Here is a 15430-nt window from a genome sequence, read left to right as displayed (position 1 = left end):
TTCTACGATTTATGGTAACCAGAAGACAGTACCATGCGTCTCAGAAGAAAAGGCTTCTGGAACTTCTTAGACCTTCATTATTAATATAGCCTACACATTCATATCCCTTTAGCTATGGACAAACTAGATCAGACTTTTCAGGGTTGTCCTCAGTGGTTTTTGTTTGTTGGTTTCTTTTTTATTGTTGTTGTTGTTGTTGGTTTTAATGGAGTTTAGTCCTTAATGTAAGAGAAGTGGCTGTTAAACTGCTGTTTACAAGCTCTGCGCTTGTAATCAATTCTTAAATTAATTAAATTCTTGGAACTTTGCTTTCAAGGCCATAATTTTTTTCCTTGCAAAACTGTTGCCATAACCAGGGATAATACATGTAAGGCATTCACTGCTGTAACTATCTCTTATCTCCACCCTTGCTACCTTCCTCCAAGTACACAGCACAGCCCTTTATACAAATTAGTTACTCAGTAAATGTCTGGGAAATAAATGACCCTGAGGTTTTGTACCAAATGCTACTATGAAAGACAGAAAGGTCAGATGTAGCTGTAGCTTAATGAAAAGATGTGAGGGAGGTATTGAGAAAGGCAATATTTTAGAGCTAGAAGAGTATTTGAAACTAGACATACTGATGTGGGAGTCAGCAACATAGAGGTGATTGTTAAAGACAAGGGAATGGATGATATCCCCAAGGGAAAATCAAGAGAAAAGATAATTGACCTAAAAACAGAATATTGGGTAATTAGAGACAGATAGAAGAAAAGAAGCCTGCTACAAAGGCTGAGAAAAAGTGGTCAAAGTCAGCGAAGAAGATTCTAACCCAGTGTTTCTCAACCTTGGTGCTAGACATTCGAGGCCAAATCAATCTTTGTAGTGGTGGCCAGAGTTTACCATTCAGCGATGTCTTAAGCCAATCCTCTGCCAACTATATGCCAGTACTACTCCCCACTCCCCGAGTTGTGATAACCAAAAAGATTTCCAAACATTATCGGATGTCCCCTTGGGTACAAAATTGTCTCCAGTTGAGAACCATTGGTCTATTCTTCCATCAGATTTGCTTCTTTCCTAGGTTTTTTTCTTTCATCTTAGTGAGTGCCTTTCAGTTGGATACACAAATCAAAACTTGGAGTCTTTATTTTTAGAAACTGAAGAATATTTTATTATTTATTAAAGCAAATAAAGTAACATTTTCACAATATTTTTACATGAGTCTCTAAATCTTCAAGACTAAAGACATTAAGAGTTGCAATTAAGTTGTTCTATAGTTATAGTTTTAGTAAATTAAGAGAAATATGTGCCTAGTTAGTAAAATGACAGGAATTAAAAATTTTATCAACTCCAGCTAGGTTTAATTTGTGGTAAACATTTGACTTCAGGTGAAAACAGTCCCAACTTAGAGCTGCTTCTATCAACATGGACTATTTATACCACAATTAGATGTATTTCCTTATCTGTGTTTGTTTGTATGCTTTGTGGTAAAGCATACATAATATAAGCTTTTCCACCTTAGCATTTTTTAAGTGTACAGTTCAATAATGTAAAGTATATTCTCATTGTTGTACAACCAATCTCCAGAACTTTTCCATACCTATCAAACAACAACTCTGCGTTTTACCCTCCTTTCAGCTGCTGGAAACAACCATTATACTTGCGATTGGACTTTTGTTCATTTTTGTTATATTTAAAAGGAGAGCTAAAGCCTTTATTATGCCAGGTTTCAGAACAGTTTTTTTTTTTTTTTTTCCACCATCTTCACGTTAAACTTATTTTCATCAGTGAACCAGCTGAATGTGAATCATGAAGCCAGGAGAGGGCACTCTTAGGTTGAAGGAACATAGAGGCCGATTTGAGAAGCGCTATAGTTCTGAATTTCTTTCATAATTTACAATGCTCAAAAGATGACAACAGAAAATAAAACTAAACCCACCTCTGAGTGATAGTAAACTGTTTCCATTTAGTTTTTTAAATTGAGATGTTGGTTGATTAATTCGATTTGTTTTGAAAATTAGCTTTATTTTTTATTTTTTAATTAATTTTTTTTTTATTTCTATGGGTTTTTGAGGAGCAAGTCGTATTTAATTGCACGAGTAAGTTCTTTCGTGGTGATTTGTGAGATTTTGGTGCACCTATCACCCGAGCAGTATACATGGAACCCAATTTGATTTGTAGTCTTTTATCCCTCACACCCCTCCCACCCTTTCCCCTGAATCCCCAAAGTCCATTGTCTTCCGAGGCCTTTGCATCCTCATAGCTTAGATCCCACTTATAAGTGAGAACATACGATGTTTGATTTTTCATTCCTGAGTTACTTCACTTAGAATAATAGTCTCCAGTTCTGTCCAGGTTGCTGCAAATTCAATTAATTCATTTGTTTTTATGGCTGAGTAGTATTCCATCATATATATATATTAAACCCACCTCTGTGTGATAGTAAACTGTTGTCATTTAATTTTTTAAATTTAGAAATTGTTTGATTAATTTGATTTCTTTTGAAAATTAGCTTTTCTTTTTTATTTTTTTAATTTAATTTTTTTATTTCTATAGGTTTTTGGAGAACAAGTGATATTTAATTACATGAGTAATTATATAATTAGATATATAATATATAATTACTTATGTAATTATATATGTAATCTACATACACACACATATATATATCATAATTTTGTAATAGACTCATTGTGCGATGGCATTTGGGCTGGTTCCATAGTTTTGCAATTGTGAACTGTGCTGCTATAAACATGCATGTGCAAGTATCTTTTTCATATAATGACTTTTCCTCTGAGTATATATGTAGTAATGGGATTGCTGAATCAAACTGTAGTTCTACTATTAGTTCTTTCAGGAAACTTCAGACTGTTTTTCATAATGTTTATACTAGTTTACATTCCCTACAGCAGTGTAGAAGTGTTCCTTTTTCATGGCATCCAAACCAAAATCTATTTTTAAAAATTTTTTGATTATGGTAATTTCTGCAGGAGTAAGGTGGTATTGCATTGTGGTTTTGATTTGCATTTCCCTGATCATCAGTGATATTGAACAGTTTTGTATATGTTTGTTGGCCATTTGTGTATCTGCTTTTGACAATTGTCCTTAGCCCACTTTTTGATGGGATTGTTATTTTTTCTTACTGATTTGAGTTCATCGTAGATTCTGGATATTAGTCCATTGTTGAGTGTATGGATTGTGAAGACTGTCTCCCACTCTGAGATGTCTGTTTACTCTGCTCACTCTTCCTTTTGCTGTGCAGAGGCTCTTAAGTTTAATTAAGTTCTACCTATTTATCTTTGTTTTTGTCGCATTTGCTTTTGGGTGAAAATGAAATGAATTCTTTGCTAAAGCCAATGTATAGAAGGATTTTATCAATATTATCTTCTAGAATTTTTATAACTTCAGGTCTTAGATTTAAGTCCTTGATCCATCTTGAATGGATTTTTATATAACCTAAGATGTGAGGACATTTTCATTTTCCTACACGTGATTTGCCAATTATACCAGCACCATTTGTTGAACAGGGTGTCCTTTTCACAGTTTATGCTTTTGTTTGCTTTGTTGAAGACCAGTTGGTGTAAGTATTTGGGTTTATTCTGGATTCTTTGTTCTGTTCCATTGGTCTATGTGCCTATTTTTATACCGGTACCATGCTGTTTTGGTGACCGTGGCATTACAGTATAGTTCTAAGTCAGTTAATGTGATGTCTTGGGATTTGTATTTTTTACTTAGTCTTCTTTTGGCTATGAAATTACCATTTAAATCTTGCTGCTTATTATTGGTCTCTTCAGGGTTTCTAACTCTTCCTGATTTAAGCTTGAAGGGTTGTATATTTCTGGAAATTTTTCACCTCCTGTAGGTATTCTAGTTTGTGCGTGTAAGTGTTTTCTAGTTCCATATAAATTTTAGGATTTTTTTTCTAGTTCTGTGAAGAATGTTGATGTTATTTGGATGGGAATTGCATTGAATTTGAACTTGCTTTTGGCAGTATGGTCATTTTCACAATATTAATTTTACCATCCATGAGCCTAGGATGTGTTTCCACTTATTTGTGTCATCTATGATTACTTTCAGCAGTGTTTTGCAGTTTTCTTTGTAAAGGTCTTTCCTTGGTTAGGTATATTTCTAAGTATTTTGCTTATTTATTTATTTATTTATTTATTTATTTTGCAGCCACAGTGAAGAGGGTTAAGTTCTCGATTTGGTCCTCAGTTTGGTTGCTGTTGGTGTATAGCAGAGCTACTAATTTATGTACATTAATCTTGTACCCCGAAACTTTGCTGAATTCATTTATCAGTTCTAGGAGCTTTTTGGAGAAATCTTTAGTCTTGGTATACAATAGTCTTTCTCAGTATACAATTATATCATCAGCAAACAGTGGCAGTTTCACTCTCTTTTTACTGCTCCGGATGCACTTTCTTTCTCTTGTCTGATTGCTCTGGCTAGAACTTTCAGTACCATGTTGAATAGAAGCTGCGAGAGTGGAATTCCTTGTCTTGTTCCAATTCTCTCAGGGAATGCTTTCAACTTTTCTCTGTTCAGTATTATGTTGGCTGTGGGTTTGTCATAGATGGCTTTTGTTATGTTGAGGTATGTCTCTTGTATGCTGATTTTGCTGAGGGTTTTAATCACAAAGATGTTCTGGATTTTGTCGAATGATTTTTCTACATCTATTGAGATGATCATGTGATTTTTGTTTTTAATTCTGTTTATGTAGTGTATCACATTTATTGACTTGCCTATGTTAAAGCATCCCTTCATCTTTGGAATTAAACCCACTTGATCATGGTGGATTATCTTTTTGACATGTTGTTGAATTTGGTTAGCTAGTATGCCTGGCTAATTTTGGCAATTTTAGTAGAGACGGGGTTTCACCATTTTGGCCAGTCTGGTCTCAAACTCCTGACTGCAGGTGATCTGCCTGCCTCAGCCTCCCACAGTGCTGAGATTACAGGCATGAGCCACAATGCCTGGCTGGTTAACCAGTATTTTCTTAACTATTTTTGCATGTATACTCATCAGAGGTATTGATCTGTAGTTTTCTTTCTTTCTTATGTCCTTTTCTAGTTTGGTATTAGGGTGATACTGGCTTTATGGAATGATTTAGGGAGGAGTTACTCTTTATCTTGTAGAACAGTGTCAATAGGATTGGTACCAATTCTTTTTTGAATGTCTGATAGAATTCAGCTGTGAGTCAGTCTATTCCTGGACTTTTTTTGTTGGCAATTTTTAAAATTACCATTTCAGTCTTGCTGCTTATTATTGGTCTGGTCAGGATTTCTAATTCTTCCTGATTTAAGCTTGGAGAGTTGTATATTTCCAGAAATTTATCCATCTCCTGTAGGTATTCTAGTTTGTGCACATAAATGTTTGCATAGTAGTCCTGAATGATCTTTTGAATTTTTGTAGTGTCAGTTGTAATATCTCTTATTTTGTTTTTAATCGAGCTTATTAGAATTGTCTCTCTTTTTTTCTTGGTTAATCTTGCCAATAGTCCATCAATTTTATTTATCTTTTCAAAAAACTAGCTTTTCGTTTCATCTGTCTTTTGAATTTTCTTCTTTCAATTTCTTTTTGTTCTGCTCTGATCTTCATTACTTCTTTTTTACTACTAGGTTTTAGTTTGGTTTGTTCTTCTTTCTTTATTCCCTTGAGGTGTGACCTTAGATTGTCTATTTGTGTTCTTTCAGATTTTTTGATATAGGCATTTAAGGCTATAAACTTTTCTCTTAGCGCCATCTTTGCTGTATTCCAGAGGTTTCGACAGATTGTGTCACTATTATTGTTGAGTTCAAAGAATATTTTAATTTTCATATTGATTTCATTATTGATCCAATGATCATTCAGGACAAGGTTAGTTAATTTCCATGTATTTGCATAGTTTTGAGGGGCCCTTTTGGAGTTGGTTTTCAATTTTATTTCACTGTGGTCTGAGAGAATACTTGATTTAATTTCAGTATCCTTAAATGTATTGAAGCTTGTTTTTTGGCCTATCATATGGTCTATCTTGGAGAAAGTTCCATGTGTTGATATATAGAATGTATATTGTGTGTGGCTGTTGGGTAGAATGTTCTTAAACATTTGTTAAGTTTATTTGTTCTAGGGTATAGTGTACATGTATTGTTTCTTCGTTGCCTTTCTCTCTTGATGACCTGTCTAGTGCTGTCAGTGGAATATTGAAGTCCCCACTATTATTGTGTTGCTGTCTATCTCATTTCTTAGGTCTAGTAGTAATTGTTTTATAATTTTGGGAGCTCCAGTGTTAGGTGCAAATGTACATAAGATTGTGATATTTTCCTGTTGGACAAGGCCATTATATAATGTCCCTCTTTGTCTTTTTAAATTGTTGTTGCTTTAAAGCTTGTTTGCCTTTGATGTCCATTTCCACAGAATATCTCTTTCCATCCCTTTACCTTAAGTTTGTTTCCTTATGGGTTAGGTGAGTCTCTTGAAGGCAGTAGATAGTTGGTTGGTGAATTCTTATCCATTCTGCGATTCCATTATCTTTTAAGTGGATCACTTAGGCCATTTACATTCAACGTTAATATTGAGATGTGAGGTGCTATTTCATTCATTGTGTTTTGATGCCTAAATGTCGTGGTTATTTATTTATTTACTTATTTATGTGTTGGATTTATTTTTTAAAGAAGTTCTGTTTTTTGATATGTCGCCAAGACTTGTTTCAAGATTTAGAGCTCCTTTTATGAGTTCTTGTAGGGCTGGCTTGGTAAGACTGTATCTATCTTTCATTTATGAAGCTTAGAGTCACTGAATACAAAATTTTTGGCTGGTAATTGTTTTGTTTAAGAAAGCTGAATAGAGGGCCCCAGTCCCTTCTATCTTATAGAGTTTATGCTGAGAAATCTGCTGTAAATCTTATAGGTTCTCCTTTAGAGATTACCTGGTTCTTTTGACTTACAGCTCTTGGGAGTCTTTTCTCATCTTTACTTTAGATAAACTCATGACTATGTGCCTAGGCAATGATCTTTCTGTGATAAAGTTTCCAGGTGTTCTTTGAGCTTCTTGTATTTAGATGTCTGGATCTCTAGCAAGGCCAGGGATGTTTTCCTTGATTAATCCCTCAAATATGTTTTATAAACTTTAAATTTCTCTTCTTTCTCAAGAATACCAATTGTTCTTAGGTTTGCTTATCTAACATAATCTGAAACTTCTTGGAAGATTTGTTCATTTCTAAACATTCTTTTTCTTTGTCTTTGTTGGATTGGGTTAATTTGAAAACCGTGTACTCTAGCTCTGAAGTTCTTTCTTCTGATTGATTCTGTTGCTAAGACTTTCCAGTACATTTTGCATTTTTCTAAGTTTTTTCTTTATTTCTGAATTTGTGATTGTTTTATATTTATACTGTCTATTTCACTGATGATTTCCTTAAGTTGGACTTTCTCTAATCGACCTTCTGCATTATTTTTCTGATAATTCAGGGATTTTTTTCTTGGTTTGGATCCATTGCTGGTGAGCTAGTGTGATTTTGGTGGGGCTTAAAGAATCCCCCAATGTAATATGTCATGTTACCAGAAATTTTTTTCTGATTTCTTGTCATTTGAGTAGGCTATATCTGAAAGAAAATCTGAGATTTTAGGCTGCTATTCAGACTCTTTTGTCCCATGGGGTGCTCCCTTGATGTAATACTCTCTCCCTTTTCCTAGGGGTATGTCTTCCTGAAAGCTCAACTTCCTGAAAGTAATTTTTATTTTTTCAATAATTTTTATTATTTTATTATCTTCTGGATCTAGCCACCCAGCAGAGCTACCATGCTCTGGGCTGGTACTGGCAGTGACGGGGAGGGGAGAGTGTCTGCAGAGTCTTGTAATATAAACCATCTTCAGGTCTCTTAGCTGTGGCTACCCACACCTTCTCCAGTGGAGGTGGCAGGAGAGTAAATTGGACTCTGTGAGGCTCCTTAGTTGCAGTTGTTTAATGCACTAGTTTTGTTTTGTTTTTGTTTTTGTCTTGAAACATATAAAAATATTTAAGTCCATGAATTCATATTTTGTTGAAATATGAACTTTGCATAATACTAAATAACCAAATAATTATTGCTTCATTTCCTTTGCATAATACTAAAGAACCAACTAATCTCTCTGGAAACTAATAAATAGAAAAAACATTAAGCATGTATTCTGTTATTCTTATGTAAACAGTACATCTGGGTAGCCAAATAGTTGATGAAGTAAAGTTTATCTTGGTAGATATGTTTTAGGTAATTATTTTTTGATGTGTTTATTTTATTTATTTCTTATTATTATACTTTAAGTTTTGGGGTACATGTGCAGAATATGCAGGTTTGTTACATAGGTATACACATGCCATGGTGGTTTGCTGCATCCATTTCCTGGTCATCTACATTAGTATCTCCTAATGCTATCCCTCCCCTAATCCCCCACCCCCTTCTATCTCTCCCCTAGCCCCCACTCCCAACAGGCCCCAATGTGTGATGTTCCCCTCCCTATGTCCATGTGTTTTCATTGTTCAACACCCACTTTTGAGGGAGAACATGCGGTGTTTTGTTTTCTGTTCTTGTGTCAGTTTGCTGAGAATGGTGGTTTCCACCTTTATCCATGTCACTGCAAAGGACATGAACTCACTCCTTTTTATGGCTGTGTAGTATTCCATGGTGTATATGTGCCACATTTTCTTTATCCAGTTTATCACTGATGGGAATTTGGATGGTTCCAAGTCTTCGCTATTGAGAACAGCTATTGTGAACAGTGCTGCAATAAACATACATGGGCATGTGTCTTTATAATAGAACAATTTCTAATCTTTTGGGTATATACTCAGTAATGGGATTTCTAGGTCAAATGGTATTTCTGGTTCTAGATCTTTGAGGAATCATTACACTGTCTTCCACAATGGTTGAACTAGTTTACACTCCCACCAACAGTGTAAAAGCATTCTTATTCCTCCACATCCTCTCCACCATCTGTTGTCTACTGATTTTTTAATGATTGCCATTCTAACTGGCATGAGATGGTATCTCAATGTGGTTTTGATTTTCATTTCTCTAATGACCAGTGATGGTGAGCATTTTTTCATATGTTTGTTGGCTGTATAAATGTCTTCTTTTGTGAAGTGTCTGTTCATATCTTTTGACCACTTTTTGATGGGGGTGTTTGTTTGTTTCTTATAAATTTAATTTCTTTGTAGATTCCAGATATTAGCCCTTTGTCAGATGGGTAGATTGCAAAATTTTTTTCCTATTCTGTTGGTTGCCAGTTCACCCTAATGATAGTTTATTTTTTCTGTTAATGCACTAGTTTTGTACTGGTTGGCCTCCTGCCTGAAGGTAGTATTTCCAAGAGAGCAGCAGCTGTGGTAGTATAGGGGAGGATCAGGTGATTGGCGCGGAACCTTAGAACTCCCAAAAGAATGTGACCTTTGTCTTCAGCTACCAGCATGGGTAGGAAATGATCATCAGGAGGAGGCAGGGTTAGGCCTGTCTGAGCTCAGCTTCTCCTTGGGCAAGGCTTGATGTGGCTTCTGTGGGGAATAAGGCTGTGGTTCCCAGGTCAATGGAGTTGTGTTTCCAGAATTATGGCTGCCTCTTTTGTGTCATGCAGTTTGTCTGGGAAGTGGGGGGAAAGATGGCAGTTATAAGCTTCACCTAAAAGCCACACAACCCAAAAGGCTAGTGTCACTCCCACCATGCCCCCCAGCCCTCACAGCACTGAGATTTTTTTCTAGGCAGTGAGCAAGGAAGGCTGAAAACTTGCCCCAGGCTACCAGTCTCCCAGCTGAGAAAGCAAACAGGGCTTTCATGCCTCCCTATCTCTGTCAAGTCTGCACAAGAGATTCATGCCTTTTCCTGAATTTGGTTGGAACTGTCACAAAGTTTAGCTGGAGATTTTCTTCTTCCTGTGTTTTTTTCCCAGTTTATTTGGCAGTCCTCCCCAAGGACTCCTGAGAGACAAGTTATAAATGGCTTCCCTGGGGACCCAGAGAGCCCACAGGGCTTTTCTTGCTGCTTCCTCTATCCCTGCATTTTGTTCAGTTCTTTAAATTGTCTCAGGTCCAGGTAAGGTCAAATCCTCTCATGATCTGGACCTTCAGGTTCCCCAATGAGGATGTGTGTTCGAGGGTGGACAATTTCCCTTTTCCACTCTCACAGTTTGGCCACTCAGAGTACTTGGGCTGTCTCCCAGGTCCTGCAGGAGCAATTTGCTGCTTTCAAAGGGTCTGTTGATTCTCACAGCTTTCCTGGTATATTCCTGCAGTTGTTCTCGGAGGAAAAGTTAAAAATGTGGGTCTCCACATGTTGCTCCATCCATCCGAGTGGGAGCTGCAATTTAGTCTGCCCTCCTACCTGCCATTTTTGTAAATCATTTGTTGAATTTTTTAAAATATGCTTGTTGGCTGCATGTATGTCTTCTTTGGAAAAGTGTCTGTTCATGTTCTTTGTTCAATTTTTAATGAAATTGTTTGTTTTTTCTTTGCCAATTTATTTAAGTTTCTCAGAGATGCTTGATAGAAGACATTTGTCAGATGCATAGATTGCAAAAATTTTCTCTCATTCTGTGGATTATCTGTTTACTCTGCTGACAGTTTCTTTTGCTGTGCAGAATCCCTTTAGTTTAATTAGATCCCATTTGTCAATTTTTGCTTTTACTTCAATTGCTTTTGTCATCTTTGTTATGAAATATTTGCCCATTTCTATTTCCAGAATGGCATTGCTTAGGCTGTTGTATTAGTCTGCCCTCATGCTGCTGATGAAGACATTCCCAAGACCAGGTAATTTATAAAGAAAAAGAGGCTTAATAGACTCACAGTTTCATGTGGCTCAGGAGGCCTCACAATTATGGCAGGAGATGAAAGGTACATCTTACATGGCAGTAGGCAAGAGAGAAATGAAAATAAGTGAAAGGGGTTTCCCCTTATAAAACCGTCAGATCACATGAGGCTTATTCATTAAACCCCAGAACAATATAGGGGAAACTGCTGCAATGACTCAATTATCTCCTATTGGGTCCCTCCCACAAAATGTGGAATTATGGGAGCTACAGTTTAAGATGAGATTTGGGATGGGACACAGTCAAACCATATCAGTTGTTTTCCAAGTCTTTATAATTTTGGGTTTCACATTTAAGTCTTTAATCCATCTTGAGTTAATTTTCTTGTATGGTGTAAGCAAAGGCTCCAGTTTTCATCTTCTGCACATGGCTAGCCAGTTATCCCAGCACCATTTGTTGAATAGGGAATCATTTCCCCATTGTTTTTTTTTTTGTCAGATTTGTCAAAGATCAGATAGTTGTAGGTGTGCGGTCTTATTTCTAGGTTCTTTATTCTGTTCCATTGGTATATGTGTTTGTTTTTGTACCAGTACCATGCTTTTTTTGATTATTGAGGCCCTGAGAATAGTTTAAAGTTAGGTAATGTGATGCATACAGCTTTTCCCCCCTAGTTTTGTGAAGAAAGTTCAATGGTAGTTTAAAAGGAATAGCATTGAATCTATAAATTGCTTTGGGTAGTACGGCCATTTTAATGATGTTAATTATTCCCATCCATGAGCATGAGGTGTTTCTCCATTTGTTTGTGTTATCTCTTATTTCTTTGAGCAGTGTTTTGTAGTTCCTCTTGTAGAGATATTTCACTTTCCTAGTTTGCTGTATTTTTAGGAATTGTATTCTTTTTATGGCAATTATGAATTGGACTACATTTCTAATTGGGACCTCAATCTGATTGTTGTTGGGATATAGAAATGCTAGTAATTTTTGTACATGCATTTTGTATACTGAGACTTTGCTTAAGTTCTTTATCAGCTGAAGAAGCTTTTGGGTCAAGACTATGAACTTTTCTATATATAGAATTATGTCATCTGGAAACAGGCATAATTTGCCTTTCTCTCTTCCTATTTGGATGGCCTTTATTTATTTATCTTGCCTGATTGTTCTGGCTGGGATGTTCAAAATTGTGTTGAACATGATTAGTGAGAGAGGACATCCTTGTCTTGTGCCAGTTTTCAAAGAGAATGCCTCCAGCTTTTGCTTATTTGCTATAATTTTGGCTGTGGGTTTGTAATACAAGGATCTTATTTTTTTTGGTTACTCTTATTTTTTTAAAAAAACAAGAAGGGGTGTTGATGACTGGGAGCAGTGGCTCACTCCTGCAATCCAAGCACTTTGGGAAGCCAAGGTGGATGGATCATGAGGTCAAGAGTTTAAGACTAGCCTGACAAATATGGCAAAAGCATGTCTCTACTAAAAATACAAAAATTAGCTGGGTGTTGTGTCGTGTGCCTGTAATCCCAGCTATTCAGGAGGCTGAGGCAGGAGAATCACTTGAACCCAGGAGGCAGAGGTTGCAGTGAGCCAAGATCATGCCACTACATTCCAGCCTGGATAGCAGAGTGAGACTTTGCCAAAAATAAAAATAAAAAAAAGGAAGGGGGTTGAATTTTATTAAAAGACTTTTCTGCATTTATTGAGATAATCATGTGGTTTTTGACTTTAGTTCTGTTTATGTCATGAAATGCATTTATTGATTTGCACGTGTTGAACTAACCTTGCATCACAGTGATAAAGCACACTATATCATGGTGGATAATCTTTTTAATGTTCTGCTGGATTTGGTTTTGAGTAGTTTATTGAGAATTTTTGCATTGAGTTTCATCAAGGATATTGGCCTGAAGTGTGTGTGTTTGTGTGTGTGTGTGTGTGTGTGTGTGTGTGTGTGTGTGTGTGTGTTGCCTGCCATGTTTCGGTATCATAGAATACATTAGAGATGTGTCTCTCCTTCTCAATTTTTCAAAACAGTTTCAGCAGGAATGATACCAGCTCTTCTTTGTACATCTGGTAGAATTCAGCTGTGAATTCCTGTGTTCCTGAGTTCGTTTTGGTTGGTAAACTATGTATTACTAATTTAATTTTAGAGCCTGTTATTGTTCTGCTCAGGGATTCTATTTCTAACTAATTCAGTCTTGGGAGGGTGCATGGGTTCAGGAACTTATTTTTGTTCTATATGTTTCACTTTATGTGCATAGAGGTGGTCATATTATTCTCTGATGGTTGTTTTTATTTCTGTGCAGTCAGTATTTATATTTTTCATTTCTAATTTTGCTTATTTGGCCTTTCTTTCTTTTCTTCTTTGTTAGTCTAGCTAGTTGTCTACTTGTTATTTTTTTTCAAAACAACCCCTCTTGGATTCATTGAGTTTTTGTGTTTTTTTTTTTTTTTAATTTTATTGTACTTTGGGCTCTGGGGTACATGTGCACATCCTGCATCCTGCAGGATTGTTACATAGGTGCATACATACCGTGGTGGTTTGCTGTCTCCATCTCCCACCCCCACCCCCCATCACCTACATCAGGCATTTTTCCAGGTGTTATTCCTCCCCATCATCCCCACTCCTCGCTGTCCCTCTCCTCCCTTCCCCTCCACCCCACATGGTGTCTCAATTTCCTTCAACTCTGAGTTTGGTTATTTCTTGTCTTCTGCTAGCCTTGAGGTTGGTTTCCTCTTGGGTCACTAGTTCTTTTAGTTGTGATGTTAGCTTAGTAAATTGAGATCTTTCTAACTTTCTGATGAGGACATTTTGTGCTATAAATTTCACTCTTAACACTGCCTTAGCTTTGTTCCAGAGATTCAGGTATTCTATTTTGTTTGTCTCATTAGTTTCAAAAAACTTGATTTCTACCTTAATTTTATTATTTACTCAAAAGTCATCATAAACAGGTTATTCAATTTCGATGTAACTGTATGGTTTTTAGTATATTTCTTAGGGTTGTTTTCTAATTTGATTGTGTCTGATAAATTGGTTGTTATAATTTCAGTTCCTTTGCATTTACTGATGAGTTTTCTTTAAATCAGATTATGTAATTGATTTTGAAGTATGTGCCATGTGGCAATGAGAAGAATGTGTATTCTGTTCTTTTTGGGTGGAGAGTTCCATAAGTTCTGTAGATGTCTGTCAGGTCCATTTGATTCAGTGCTGAGTTCAGGTCCTATCTTGGTTAATTTTCTGCTTTGATCATCTGCCTAATGCTGTCTGTAGGGTGTTTAAGTCTCTTACTATAATTGTGTGGGAGTTTAATTCTCTTAGAAAGTCTCTAAAAACTTGCTTTATGAATCTGAGTTATCCTGTATTTGGTGTGTATATATCTAGAATAGTTAGGTCTTCTTGAATTGAAGTATTTTCCATTATGTAATGCTCTTCTTTGCTTTTTTTGATCTTTGTGGGTTTAAAGTCTGTTTTGTCTAAAATTAGAATTGCAATCCCTACTTTGCTGTTTTCCATTTGTTTGGTATATATTTCTTCATTCTGTCATTCTCTGCCAGTGGGTGCTATTGCATGTGAGACGGGTCTATTAAAGACAACATATCAATGGAACTTGCTTCTTGATTTAGCTTACCACTATGTGCCTTTTAATTGATGCATTTAGCTTATTTAAATTCAAGGTTAGTATTGATGTATGTGGATTTTTTCTTGTCATCTTGGTGTTTGCTTGTTCTTATGCACACTTGTTTATGTGGTTTCTTTATAATGTCACTGGTCTGCGTGCTTAAGCGTATTTTTGTAGTTGCTGTAATGGGCTTTCTTTTCCATATTTAATGCTTTCTTCAGGAGCTCTTGTAAAGCAGGTCTGGTGGTAACAAATTTCCCCAGCATTTGTTTGTCTGAAAAAGGTCTTAATTGTCCGACTTATGAAGCTTAATTTAGCTGAATGTAAAATTCTGGTTTGGAGTCCATTTTCTTTAAGAATGTTGAACATTAGACCCCAATCTCTTCTGGCCTGTAGGATTTCTTCTGAAAGGTCTGTTGTTAGTCTAATAGGCTTCCCTTGGTAGGTGACCTGACCTTTATTTCTAGCTGGCTTTAACATTTTTTTCTTTTATTTTGACTTGGGATAATCTGACAATAATTTGCCTTGGGGATTACCTTCTTGTGTATTATGTTGGTGCAAAAGTAATTGCAGGTTTTGCCATTACTTTCAGTGGCAACACTGCATTACTTTTGCAACAACCTAATGGTATCTTATTGGGGTTCTCTGCATTTCTTAAATTTGATTGTTGGTTCTTCAGCTAGTTTGGCAAAGTTCTCATGGATGATATTCTGAAATGTTTTCCAAGCTGCTTACACTCTCCCTGTCTTTTTTCAGGGATACCATTTACCTCTTTACATAACCTCATATTTCTCATAGGTTTTGTTTATTTCTTTTTCTTTTTTTCTCATTTATTTTCTTGGTATCTTATTTTAGAGAGCTAGTCTTCAAGCTCTGAGATTCTTTCCTCCATTTGGTGTATCTGCTGTTAATACTTGTAGTCACAAGACTGCATAATGAAATTCTTTTAGTGTATTTGTCAGCTCTATCAGGTACGTTTTGCACTTTCTATACTGGCTATCTTGTCTGTCATCTCTTGCCTCATTTTAATGTAATTCTTAGCTTTTTTGGATTGGGTTTCAACATACTCTTGCATCTCAATGATCTTTACTTTTA

Source organism: Saimiri boliviensis, chromosome X (genome assembly GCF_048565385.1).
Source record: "Saimiri boliviensis isolate mSaiBol1 chromosome X, mSaiBol1.pri, whole genome shotgun sequence".
Lineage (NCBI taxonomy): Eukaryota > Metazoa > Chordata > Mammalia > Primates > Cebidae > Saimiri > Saimiri boliviensis.
The sequence above is the reverse complement of the archived record's forward strand: the minus strand, read 5'-3'. Positions refer to the sequence as shown.